Source organism: Sciurus vulgaris (genome assembly GCF_902686455.1).
Source record: "Sciurus vulgaris genome assembly, chromosome: 13".
In the NCBI taxonomy this organism is placed as follows: domain Eukaryota; kingdom Metazoa; phylum Chordata; class Mammalia; order Rodentia; family Sciuridae; genus Sciurus; species Sciurus vulgaris.
Genome location: NC_136474.1, coordinates 44,388,904 through 44,402,892, shown reverse-complemented (window position 1 = coordinate 44,402,892; position 13,989 = coordinate 44,388,904). Strand labels below are relative to the sequence as shown.

The 13,989-nt window shown below is 35.3% G+C and overlaps 1 protein-coding gene and 1 pseudogene across 3 annotated transcripts in view; one reads left to right on the top strand and one right to left on the bottom strand.

Moving 5' to 3' along the window:
• The window catches only part of MYOM1 (myomesin 1), a 130,404-nt gene that overhangs the window by 104,160 nt on the left and 12,255 nt on the right, over nt 1-13,989 (bottom strand). The window lies entirely within an intron of this gene.
• LOC306642633 (small RNA 2'-O-methyltransferase-like) lies at nt 9,454-10,617 on the top strand (annotated as a pseudogene). Its single transcript has one exon. The product of its transcript is annotated as a small RNA 2'-O-methyltransferase-like (transcript).

The following is a 13,989-nucleotide window of genomic DNA, read 5'->3' as shown; positions in this document are numbered from 1 at the left end:
AGTGAAATTTGTTCCTGGCTGGTTGTTCCAGGCAGCAGCAGAATGACTGCATCCTATACCCTCAGCAGGTCACAAAGTACAGGCTGTGCTTACGCAGATCCAAGTTTAAAGTGATATTTTCCTCTGCTCATTTATTCTATTACTATACAAAATAAAATTAATTATGAGCTCAAATGTTTCACTGCATTTCCTATTGCTAGAACTTGGATTTTCTAACTTCTATTTTGCTGGGTTTTGCTCTATTTTCTGTATTTCTATTCTAGTGTCTATATTCTACAACCTTATTTTTCAGTGTTTGTTTACATCAAAATAGCGATGATTTGTCATTCTTTTCAGTATTTTGTTTCTTTTTCTGTCATTTCTTTAAGACATCTTTTTTTTTTTTTTTTTTTTTGCGGTGCTGGGAATTGAACTCAGGGCCTTGTGCATAAGACAGATATTTAAAATGATGAATTTATTACAAAGAACACACCCAGAATGTGATTATTCCATATCATAGGAAAATCTCAGCAACTAATTTTTATTGGTGCATTATAATTAGACATAATATTGGAATTCATTATGTCATATTCATTCATACACATGCATCATTTGATCAATCACAACTGATTTTTTTAATAGTTAAATTTTATGCTGAAGATTCATGGCACTATCATTAGCTTCCATTTCATAATTTATCTGGACAAAATACTTCATAAAAAATATTATGATGTTAGGTTTTACACAGTATTATTTAGAAAATACAAAGATCTCTACCTTTGTTATACTCTCTAAAGTTTCTTCAGCTTTTGATTTCTAATAATAAAGGTGAGTGAAGAATTAGATGTTAAAATGTCACACGAATAGATAATTTAGTAATGCTAAGTTAGCAAGCAAAATTAATTAGAGAAATACAAATTTTAAAGAACTTTGTAATCATTTGAGGAAAGACCATAAATATTCTATTTTGTCATGATCTATGAACACCCAGTCCTACATTTTACACTACTGAATTTTAGAGTTGAAAATATTTTCAGGAGAGTTAAGTAAAACAGTAGATTTTGAGTTTCTTTGAACCTAAATAAGGTTTTGTTAAACCCTTGGTAAAGCTTTTAGTTGTGTCTAAATTTTAAAAGTAATCCTCTAGATACTAGACTTGATATGTTTTGCTCTATGTAGATTTTATACCTATTAAAACTATACTTGAGGACTAGGGAGATAGCTCAGTTGGTAGAGTGCTTGCCTTGCAAGCACGAGGCCCTGGGTTCGATCCCCAGTACTGCAAAAAAAAAAAAAAAAAAAAAACCAAACAACAACAAAAAAAACTACACTTGCTGTTCTTTATGTACTCTGCTTATATCTTGAATCTTTCTGAATTCAAAATGATGAAGGCCATGAAATTAAGCAACAGGTAAGGACTGACTTGTATATACCCCATGTTTCTCTCCATAATTGTGTCTAGGTGCATCTTTTTGTACTTTGCTACTAATTGTACCATATCCTTTGTTAATATGTCTACAGTTAACAAATTTTAAATAAATATCTTGGTATGCATGACATTATCACGCTATGACCAGAAGCACCACACAAATGGTGCTTTTCTAGCCAAGGTCCAGAAAGCACTCTCTGGAAATATTCCAGGAATTCAGAAACAGGCTAACAACTGCATCTAATTCAAATACTGAAAGGAAAACATTATAACCTTCTCCTTGTACAACTTCATTAATAATGCTTGACAGGAAAAACAAGAACAAAACCTTTCATAGAATCCCAGAGCTAGAAAAGATCTCTAAGTTATTTATTACACCAAGTCCCTCATTGTAAGGATGTAGAAACAAAAAGCAAGTCTCTATAACTTGCTCGTGTTCACACAGCAAGCTGGTAGCTGAACTGGAATTAGAATCCATCTCTTGTTTTCAGGTTAGTTTTCTTTCCACTGTATCTGTGGTCTCCAAATGTTATGACTGAATACTCTAAATCAAAAGACATTGAGGGCATGCCACCTCTATATATTTGTTTGTTTATAAGTTCTATGCATGTGCATTGTATAAACAGTTTTGCTTGAAGGAATATTCAATTGTTAGGAAATTTTAAAGACTTAATTCAGTTAAAAAGAAAAATAGTGCTAGGATTTCTTTCTATGTGTCCACAGCTTGCCTTTGTGGACGCCCCTCTTAGGAGACCATAATACCACGCCACATTGCATGATGACTCTGACGTTGATTTGAGATTCACAAATCACAAATTGAGGTTCTGAGATCATCACAGTCCAGACAAAATAAAACCAAAAAAGCCTCATTAAACTTAACATAAATTAAAATATGGTCTCTTACAGTTCTGTTTATAATCATAATATAATTTGGAGAAATAATCCCATGTCCCCATGAAAAATAAATTTATTCATACTTAGGTCTGACCAATGACTGCTACATTCTGAAAAGATTCAGCCTATCACTGCATTTCAGAAAAATGGTGTCTTGTAGGCATTGTCTCTACTAACTTTGCTCTCAAAGCCAGCATTGTCATCCCTACAAGGTCATGGCTACACTGCTTTATTGGTGATTCTATTTGTCTTTCCCAATGACTGAACTATGGAAAGAGAAGGACGGTCCCAGTTATCTTTGGGTCCTCAGCACTGTGTCCAGTGATGGCATTGTTCAATAAATGCTTACTGAATGCAATTAAATCAAGATTCATCTTTCTGTAATTACACCCTCGCCCAGGGATTCTCAACTCTGGTTTCACATCAGAATCAGCTGATGAATTATTAAAAATTACCAATGCAGAGGCAGGGTCCCCAGTATGATGGAATGAGTAGTTCAACAGTTCCTCTTCTCAAAAAGCAATGACAAGTCACGACACATTTGTCAAAAACTCAATCAGGGCTCTGAAAAATCAATCAAAGGCATAAACTACACTGAGAAGTGGTTATTCATTTTAAAAAAAAATACGACTGAACTTCACATATGAGCCGTGGGAGTCTTTGCCATTCATACCTAGGCTGCTCCCATCCCCCTCCTCCAGTTTAGTACATAAGGTAGTTCTATCAAGTTGGGGAAAGGCAGGAAAAGATGTGTTTACTGCCAGAGGATGCTAACTTGATCTGGCTAAAGCATGATAAAACCTCCAGCAAAATTGTGAGCAACAGTAGCAATCTAAGTGTCAAATAAGCAAGAGAGGACCAGGAGCTCAGCTAGCCTGAAATTGCAGTCATGGTTAGGACAGACAACAGACTGGATCAGTCAGAAATCTAACAAAAAGATACGGAAAAACAAGACAGCACACAGAGTCTTCACACCTGTGCAGGGAAAGAGGGGAGGATCTAAGTTTTCTGCAAATCACTGGCTGAATGTAAGCCTGGGCACAGATGCAGAGGAAAGGCAAGAAGGCTTAAGGTCACTTATAAATGACCTGACCTGAACTCTGAAACTCATACACACACAGACCCATCGCCCAACCATGGAAGTTTGACTGCCTTAGATGTTCAGGTACAATGTCTGACTCTTCATTGACTGGCCAATGTGACCCCTAGGAATTCAGGCTTAAAAATCAGAACAAAAATTTTAAAAACAAAATGAAACCCAGCAGAGACATCATTAGCCATATGGTGCTGGGTAAACAGATTCTACAAATGCGTTCAGGCAAGTTATTAAACAAAACCACCATCACCAACAACAACACACTTGGTGGGAAATCCAGAATCCAGAATTGTGACAAGATATTATCTGATGGGTCCCATTTTCAACAAATTATGAGACATGTCATCAAATAGGAAAGTGTGATTCATATCAACAGAAAAAAAGCAGTAAATAAAATTGCTCCTGGGTGGTTCTTGATGTTGGATTTAGAAGACCAAGACTTCAAAACAGCAATTACAAATGTGTTCAAAGACTAAAGAAAAGCATGTTTAAAGCATTAAAGAAATTCATCACAACAATGATTCATCAAGTTGAGAAACATCAGCAAAGAGAAATTAGAAAATACAAACCACTGGACACTGTGGGACAAAAATGAGCAGTAACTTGAAAATTTATTAGAGGGACTCAACAGTAGATTTTAGATAGAGGAAGACAGAATTGGTGAACTTGAAGACAGAAATTATTCAACCTAGAAAATAAAAAAAAAAATTTAAATTCTTGAAAACATGTGGGACAAAGTCAAATACACCAGGTATATGAATCATGGCGGTGAAGAGAGAAAGGGCAGGAAAATAGATCTGAAGAAATAATACCTGAAACTTCCCACACTGAATGAAAGATATTAAACTATAATTCTAAGATGCTTAACAAACCCGAGTAGGATATGCACAACTGATACAAATACAGGGAAATGTCACAGTTAGCACATACAACCAGAAGAATGAGAAGTTATGCTCCATTTTATGTATGATGTGTCAAATGCATTCTACTGTCATGTATAACTAATTAGAACAAAAATTTTAAAAAGCCAAAACCAGAGAGAAAACTTGAAAGCAATAAAATGATTCATCACATACAGATGAACAATACTACAATAATACTATTTATAGTAGATGTCTTACAGAAAAAAAAATACTTCCTAGAAGACACTGACATGATATAGCTTAGTGCTGAAAAAGATATCAATTAAAAATTCTATATCCAACAAAACTCTCCTTCAAAACTGAAGGCAAAGTAAAGATATTCCCAAAGACTCAGATTTCCCTGTTAGCAGTCTGCCTTATAAGAAATGCTAAAGGAAATCCTTTAGGCAAAGAGGAAATGACCCCAGACAGTAATGTGAATATATAAAAAAAAAAAAAAAAAAAAAGTCTAGAAAGTGAACAATTGGGTATATACAAAAGATGGTGTGTGTATTTGTGCATACATCTTTCTTATCTTGAATTATTTAAAGGCAAAAATTGCTTAAAATACATGTCACACTGCATTATTGGGTTTATAACATACATAGTTTTAATATATGACATTAGGACAAAGAAAGAGAGGGAATATGTTTATTACAATGAGCAAAGTTTTTAATGTCTTACTGGTATTAAAAATAAAAATCTTAAGTAGATAATGATAAATTAATGTGTGTATTATAATTCCTAAAACAATTAACTAAGAAAATAAATAGTAGAGAAACAGAGTTAAAATGGTGCACTAAAAATTTTTATTTCCAAAAAAAAATCACTTGGCTGTAAATATGTGAACTTGTTTCTATGTTCTCTATTCCGTTCCATCAGTCTATGCATTTGTTTTTATCATTTTATAGTATGTATTGAAGTATTATAATGCCTTTGACTTTGTTTTTGGTACCAAGGTTTGAATTCAGTGGCACTTAACACTGAGCCACATTCCCAGCCCATTTAAATATTTTATTTAGAGACAGTGTCTCACTGAATTACTTGGGCCTCACTAAATTGCTAAGGCTGGCTTTGAACTCTCTATCCTCCTGCCTCAGCCTCCCAAACCACTGGGATTACAGGCGTATGCAACCACACCTGGCTGACTTTCTTTCTTTTTGCTTAGGGTTTCTTTGGCTATTCAGAGTCTTTAGTGGTCTTATATAAATTTTAGCAGTATTTTTCCTAAATCTGTGAAGAATTTCATTGGTGTTTTGATAGAAATTACATTGAATCTGTAGATCACATTGGGTAGTATGGACATTTTGACAATATTGATTCTTCCAACTATAAGCATGGAGTACATTTCCATTTTTGTGTGTCCTCTTTAATTTCTTTAATCAGCATTTTGTAGTTTTCATTGTAGATATCATGCACTTCTTGGTTAAATTTATTCATAGGGTGTTTTTTTTGTTTTTTTTTTTGTAGCTATTGTGAATGGAATTGCTTTCCTGATTTCTTTCTCAGTAATCTTATTACTGGTATATAAAGCATTACTGATTTTCAAAATATAACTATTTACACAAAACGGGGAAGTAAAGGAGGAACAAAGGAACAAAAGATATATGAGATATATGAGATATAACAAAAATGACAGACATTCTGACTTTATCAATAATTTTATTAAATGTGAATGGCACAAATCATCAGGTTGAGTAAAAAATAAAAAGATCCAATTAAATCGATTGTATACTGTCCTGAAAGGCACACTCTAAATTTAAAGACATGTATTAAAGTAGAAGGATGAAAAAGATCTATTCTGCCAAGAGTATTCATAAAGAACTAGAACAGCTACATTAACATCAGACAAAATACACTTTAAATGAAGAAATAATAGAGACAAAAGAGGAATATTTCCTAATGATAAAAGGGTCAATTCCTCAGGAAAAAAAATAACAATAAAAATGCACATGTACCTGACAGAGCCCCAAAATACAAAAGGAAAAATGATGAATTGAAAGAAGAAAAGAAAGTTGAAAAATAATCATTGGAAACTTCAATATTCCACTCTCAGTAATAGATGGAACAACTAGACAAACTTCAGCAAGGACACAGGAGAATTGTATAACACTATCAATGAACTTTCTAGATTACTTCACCTAGTGACAAAAGAGTAACTATTCTTTTCAATGTTCTCAGAGAGAATGGATACACTAGTTCACAAAACAGTCTTAATCATTTTTTAAAAGACTGAAATCATTGAAAATATATGTATTCTGAAAACAGAAGAATTAAACAAGAATGTACTACAGAAATTTAGAAATTTATATTCTATCAAATATTTAAAGAAGAAATAATACCAATCACTTTTGATTTTTTTTAAATACAAAAAGGAACACTATCTAGTATATTCTATAAAGGTCAGTATTACCTGATATCAAAGCAAACAAAGACATTATAAGAGAACTGCAGACTATGAACACAGACACAAAAATCCTTCACAAAATATTAAATAACTGAACTAGCAACATATAAAACCAAATGAAGATTATCCCAAGAATTCAAGGCGGATTTATATTTGAAAATCAGTTAGTTTAATATATCATATTAATAGAATAAAGAAAAAACACATTCTCATCTCAATAGATGCAGAAAAAAGCATTTGACAAAATTCAGCACTCATTTTATGTTAAAACTCTAAACAAGCTGAGCACTATGACATGCCCGTAACCCCAGCAGCTCAGGAGGCCAATTCAGAAGGATTGCCAGTTCAAAGGCAGCCTCAGCAACTTCGTGAAGCCCTAATCAACTCAGTGAGACCCTGCCTCAAAATAAAAAATAAAAAGAGCTGGGGATGTTGCTCAGTGGCTAAGTGCCCCTGGGTTCAATCAGTGGCGCCAAAAAACAAAAAACAAACAAAAACCCCCCTCTAATCAAAATGGAACTTCTTCAATCTAATAAAGGCCATCTATGAGAAATCTATGGCTTAAAATATCATACTTAATAGTAAAAGTTAAAATTCGTTCCTTCTAAGATTGGAACAAGTAGTAATATCTGCTCTTGCCACTTCTGATCAACATTCTGTCGGAGGTTCTAGTCAGGTTGAGCAGTTAACGTTAGAAAGGAGGAAGTCTACATTTGGTTACAGATGATAAAATCCTATATGTAGAAAATTCTAAGGAATCCACACAAAACATGCCAACACAAATAAATGAATCCAGCAAGGTTGTAGGATACAAAATCAAAACACAAAAATCAATTATATTTCTGTATATTAGCAATACGTAATCAAAAAATACAATTAAGACAACTAGCTGGGTGCAGTGGTGCACACCTATAATCCCAGCAGCTCAGGAGGCTGAGGCAGGAGGATCACCAGTTCAAAGCCAGCCTCAGCAACAGTGAGGCACTAAGCAATAGTGAGATCCTATCTCTAAATAAAATACAAAATAGGACTGGGGATGTGGCTCAGTGGTCAAGTGCCCCTGAGTTCAATCCCCAGTACCAAAACAAATAAATAAATAAATAAAAAGACAACTCGATTCACAACAGCATCAAAAAGAATAAAATATTTTGAAATAACTTTAACAAAGTATAACACTTGTATACTGAAAATTATAGAACATTACAGTAAGTGAAAGATGTATAAGTAAATATTCCATAATCATAGAATGGAAGACTCAAATATATTTGTATAGTGAAGATATAAAGAAATATGTACACATAACATATATAATTTATATAATATAAATAGACAATATAAAAATGCACAGTATTATAAATAAAATATATATCACACACAAAATTATATAGTGCAAATATATAATGTGCAAAATGCCACGATTGGCCATGGGAGTAGGATGTGAGTCTGCTCTACCCTCATGAATGGATTAATGCATTATCAGAGAACTGAGTTGGTTAGGGCAATAGTGGGCTGGTGATAAAAAGTACTTTATCCCTCTTGTTCTCTTTTCCACGTGCATACTCTCTTGCCACATGGTATTTTCTGTCAGATGACAAGGCAGCAAGAAGGCCTCACCAGATGTGGCCCTTTGAGCCTGGATTTCCCAGGCTCCAGAATTGTGAGCCAAATAAACTAGTTTTTATAAATTACCAGATCTATGGTATTCTGTTATACTAGCACAAAAGAAACTACAACAAAGAGAAATTAAAAACTTGCTTTCCAGGGCTTCATAGTAGAGTAGGGGAATAAATGTATTAGGTCAATCAAGGAAGACAGAATGAACGAATACAAGGAAGGAAGGCAGATTAGCAGACAGTGCAAACAAAGTTGGATTTCACTGGCTTGACATTTGACAAAAGGCAGCATCTGTTCATGTTCAAAACACTAGGAAAACTAGGGATAGTAGGAACATACCTCAACATTGTAAAAGCTATGCGTGTTAACCCAAGGCCAACATCATTTTAAATGGAGGAAAATTGAAAGCATTCCCTCTAAAAACTGGAACAAGACAAGGATGCCCTCTTTCACCACTTCTATTCAACCTAGTCCTCAAAACCCTATCCAGAGTGATTAGGAAAAAGAAAGAAGTTAAAGAGATACCAATAGAAACAGAAAAACTCAAACTATCCCTATTTGGCCATAACATGATTCTATATCTAGAAGACTCAAAAAATCCACCAGAAAACTTCTAGAACTCATAAATGAATTCAGCAAAGTATCAGGATATAAAATCAACACCTAAAAATCAACTATGTTCATATACATCAATGATGAATTGATGAATGAACTGAAAGAGAAATTAGGAAAACCATCCCATTCACAAGAGCCTCAAAAAAAAAAAAAAAAAGTACTTGGGAATCAATCTAACAAAAGAAGTGAAAGACCTCTACAATGAAAACTACAGAAAACTAAAAGAAGTAATTGAAGAAGACCTTAGAAGGTGGAAAGATCTCCCATGCTCTTGGATAGGCAGAATTAACATTGTCAAAAGGGTCATAACTACCAAAAGTGTTATACAGATTTAGTGCAATTCCTATTAAAATTCGAGAGTCCTCTGCGCTTTGCTTTCCAGCTTGATGTGCTTCCTACTCGAAGCTGAGTTGCTGCTGATCCTCAGATACAGAACTTAAATGATATATCTATTTTTTCTCCACAAAACCTGGAAACAAGATGGAAGAAATGAATGGACAGTACAATAGTGTGGTTGATGGTAATTTTGAAGAAGTTTGCCCTGAGAAAACATCAGCTATCTCCCTATTTGGGGGAGTTTGTAAAGCCTCGAGATCTGGATTTCACTGTTATCTTGTATCATGGCTCTGTTGTGGAGAGAGATTCTCGTTTGCTTGGATTTGACTTGATAACATGCATTGAATTAATAGAACATTTGGATTCTGATGATCTGGCCAGATTTCCCGAAGTGGTATTTGGGTACCTATCTCCAGCCATGATTGTCATCAGCACACTTAACTCTGAATTCAACCCCCTGTTTCCCACAGTGACCCTAAGAGATGCAGATCATAAATTTGAGTGAAATAGAATGGAGTTTCAGTCCTGGGCTTTACAAGTGGCAAATCATTATCATTACTCTGTGGAGTTTACTGGGGTAGGGGAACCACCTGCTGGAACTGAGCATGTTGGATATTGTACCCAGATAGGTGTCTTCCAGAAAAATAGTGGGAAGGCAACAGGATTGTACTTTTCAGAGTAGCATGATCAACACGTTTATGAAACTGTTTATAAGTCCTCCTACCCAAGTTTACAGCAGGAGAAGATGCTCAAATTTGTACTGGTTGGGGAAGTGTTGATACTAGTGGAATGGCTGAGATTGAGACAGCTGCGAGTGCTGCGAGGACAGAAGGACTCAGGCACTAACCCAGGCAGCACTGACTCTTTGGGGGGCCCCCAGATAGTGTTGGGAGCGGTCTTCACAGAGGCTGAAGAAACCAGGATAGAGAATTCTCCAAAACCCTTCTGTGAAGGAGATAAGTTTTTTGTACCTCTGCAAAGACTCCTTGCTTATCCCAAAGTGCACCGATTAGTGGACGAAGAGAGGATGAGATCACTCATTGCTGGCTCGGTGCAGCTGAGCATCGACGGTTCTGTAGTAGATGACCTGTATAAATCTTGGGATTATCGGTTTGAAGATTATTGATCCTTCTACATTTCCTGAAGTTCAAGGACTCCGTGATAGTTGGGCTGACTTAGAATTTAAACTTTGCGTTGTCATGATTCAAGTAACTTTTAAAAAGTTTTAACACGAGACATTCCTAAACTGGTGGATAGATGCCTGACATGTAGGCCAGACTGCTCTCTACTTGAGAAAGGTTTTAGGGTTTAACTAAAAGCGGTGTGCTTTCCTTTTTTAAGTTGGAATTTTTCTTTGTGTTCTCAAGAATGAAGAAATTGGATATGGTAAAGTACTTACCCATATTTTGAACTTCCCATATTTTGGTGTTAGAGCCATGTGTTAAAGTGGCATTAAAGTGTTTTTAAATGATAAAAAAAAAATTCAAATGATGTTCTTCATAGTAGTAGAAAAAGAAGTCGTGAAATTCATTTGGAAAATTAAGAGACCCAGAATAGCCAAAGCAATCCTTAGCAAGAAAAGTGAAGCTGGAAGCATCCTAATACCAGACCTTAAATTATACTACAGAGCTATAGTAACCAAAATGGCATGGTATTGGCATCAAAACAGACATGAAGACCAATGGAACAGAATAGAAGATATAGAAACAAACCCACATAAATACAGTTATCTCATACTAAACAAAGGTGCCATAAAAATACACTGGAGAAAAGATAGCCTATTTAACAAATAGTGCTGGGAAAACTGGAAATCCATATGTAGCAAAATGAAATTAAACCCCTATCTCTCACCCCGCACAAAACTCAATTCAAAGTGGATAAAGGACCTAAGCATCAGATCTAAGATCCTGCACTTAGTAAAAGAAAATGTAGGTCCAATTTCCATCATGTTGGCTAAGGAACCAACTTCATCAAGAAGACTCCTAAAGACTCCAGAAGACAGAAAGGCAGTGGTTTTAATGAACTATGGACAAGCAAAGAAGAAAGATAAAAAATCAATAAATGGGATGGTATCTAACTAAAAAGCTTCTTCACAGTAAAAGAAACAATCAAGAATGTGAAGAGAGAACCTACAGAATGGGAGAAAATCTTTACCACATGCACCTCTGATAGAGCACTAATCTCCAGGAGATGTAAAGAACTCAAAAAACCTAGTACCAAAAACCCCCCAAATAACCAAATCAATAAATGAGCAAAGGAACTGAATAGACACTTCACAAAAGAAGAAATACAATTGATCAACAAATACATGAAAAAATACTTAACATTTCTAGCATTTAGAGAAATGCAAATCAAAACTACACTGAGATTCCATCTCACTCATTAGAATGGCAATCATCAAGAACACAAACAACAATAAATGTTGGCGAGGATGTGGGGAAAAAGGTACACTCATACGTTGCTGGTGGGTCTGCAAATTGGTACAACCACTACAGAAAGCAATATGGAAATTCCTCAGAAAACTTAGAATGGAACTACCGTTTGACTGAGTCATCCCACTCCCAGGTTTATACTCAAAGGACTTAAAAATCAGCATACTTCAGTGACACAGCCATATTAATGTTTAGTGTAGCTCAATTCGCAATAGCTAAACTATGGAACCAACCTAGATGCCCTTCAACAGATGAATGGATAAAGAAATTGTGGTATATATACACAATGGAATGTTGTTCAGCCTTAAAGAAGAATGAAATTATGACATTTGCCCATAAATGGATGGAACTGGAGAACATTATGCTAAGTGAAATAAGCCAATCCCAAAGAACCAAAGGTTGAATGTTTTCTCAGATATGTGGATGCTCATTCACAATGAGGTGTGGGGAGAATAGGGGTATTTTGGACTATACAGAGGGGAGTAAAGGGAGGGCAGGGGGGATGGGGGATAGGAATGACAATAGAATGAATCGTACATTATTACCCTATGTGCATATAGGATTACATGACCTGCATAGCTCTACATCATGTACAATCAGACAAATGAGAAGTTATACTTCATTTATGTATGATGTGTCAAAATGCATTCTATGGTCATGTGTAACTAATTAGAACAAATACAAAAATATACAAAAAGCTGTATCTTTACATATATATGTAAAGATATGTATATAGATCTATATACATATATTTACAGCCTAATACATACATCTTGCCTATATATAAAATGCTCAGTCAAATACCAAAAGACAGAAAGGCAGTGGTTTTAATGAACTATGGGCCAGCCTTTTTCTGGCTCTTTGCTCCCGGCGGCCACCCCTGCATAAGGTGGCTGGTATCTGAAGTTCCATCTCTTTCATCTCCCGGACCCCATGGAGGGTCACTGGAATTTTCAATCTCTTCTCCTTTCTACTTTTCTATTGGCCACATTTCTCCCTTTTGCAAAACTTTCAAGATAATAGTTTCCTCGGACTGTGTGAAAAGGTGGTTTTGATTCTACTTCCGTTGATCTAGAACAGCTTTCTTTTGTGCTTCTGCTTTGATATGTGGACCATTGACGTCAACACTTTGACTGACCTTTGGTTCCTCTTCTTTCCCAATCTTAACACTTATGAAAGTTTCAGCAGTACATCCAAGTTAGTGGACAGGTGGGGGGCTGAAAAGAGTCCTTTTCCTTTTTCTTTTTTTTGATTTTTGAGTTAGTAATTTTTAAAATTTGTTCTAATTAGTCCTCTTTTTTTCTAATATGGTTTGCAGAAAAGGTTTCTTATAAGATATGAACATTAATTAGATCAACGTGGACCTTGGAACTCACTGATATCTAGTGTCAAAATAACCAACCCTTGGCTTCAACTTTATTTAATCACTTTTTATTTATTTGCACAACTAGCCTTATCCTTCTCCCCCCACTTCCCTGTTCCTCTCCATTTCACACTCTTGGCAATAGAAACATCTCACTTTTAATTTTTAAAAACTATTTAAATAGAACTATAACTACGTTTCCGCCTCCTATTTAGTTTTTATTTGTCCCCATGAATTACATCTCCACTAACAGGTAACATTTCATTCTCTTTTTCGGTAACTTTATATAGTTGATGTATAACCATGATCTAAAAGCAAATACCATAGGACCTAACCCATATCCCAGCATGAATGTAGAGCAGTTGTGTGTTCTAGAAAGGACAGCTCCATAAATTGCTAATTATATGAAGCTTATAGACAAATATTTTACAGTTCTTGCACTAGTGTGTGTGTATATACGTATACACACACATACTATTTTATGCATTTGTGACTATTTTCAGAAGTTAATTTAAGCAGATTAGAGTATGACCCACTTTTTAAAGCAGGAGTGACAGAGTTTATATTTCCTAGACATTATGTTATGCAGGACACTTGACAACAGTTGTAAGAGATGCCTTATGGAGTCCAAGGCTGTCTCTCTGTGGACTGAATTGTCCTGGGTTTATAAAAGTCCCCACATTGGAGGTGGCTACTTTGGTTGACTAGATACTGTGTGAACGTTACCTTACTCATTTGAGGTGTTCCTGATTTCTCACATCATCAAGAAAGACTTCTGTGGAAAAGGTCAAGTCCGTTGCAGAAGCTCTCTTGGGTTTCCAAAGTCCAGAGATCTCTGTGGGGAGGTTCAGTTACACCCCACTGTCGGGTCAGCAAGAAGGTGCTGACTTTATGGAGGTGAAGGCCCTAAAGGGACAGAGCT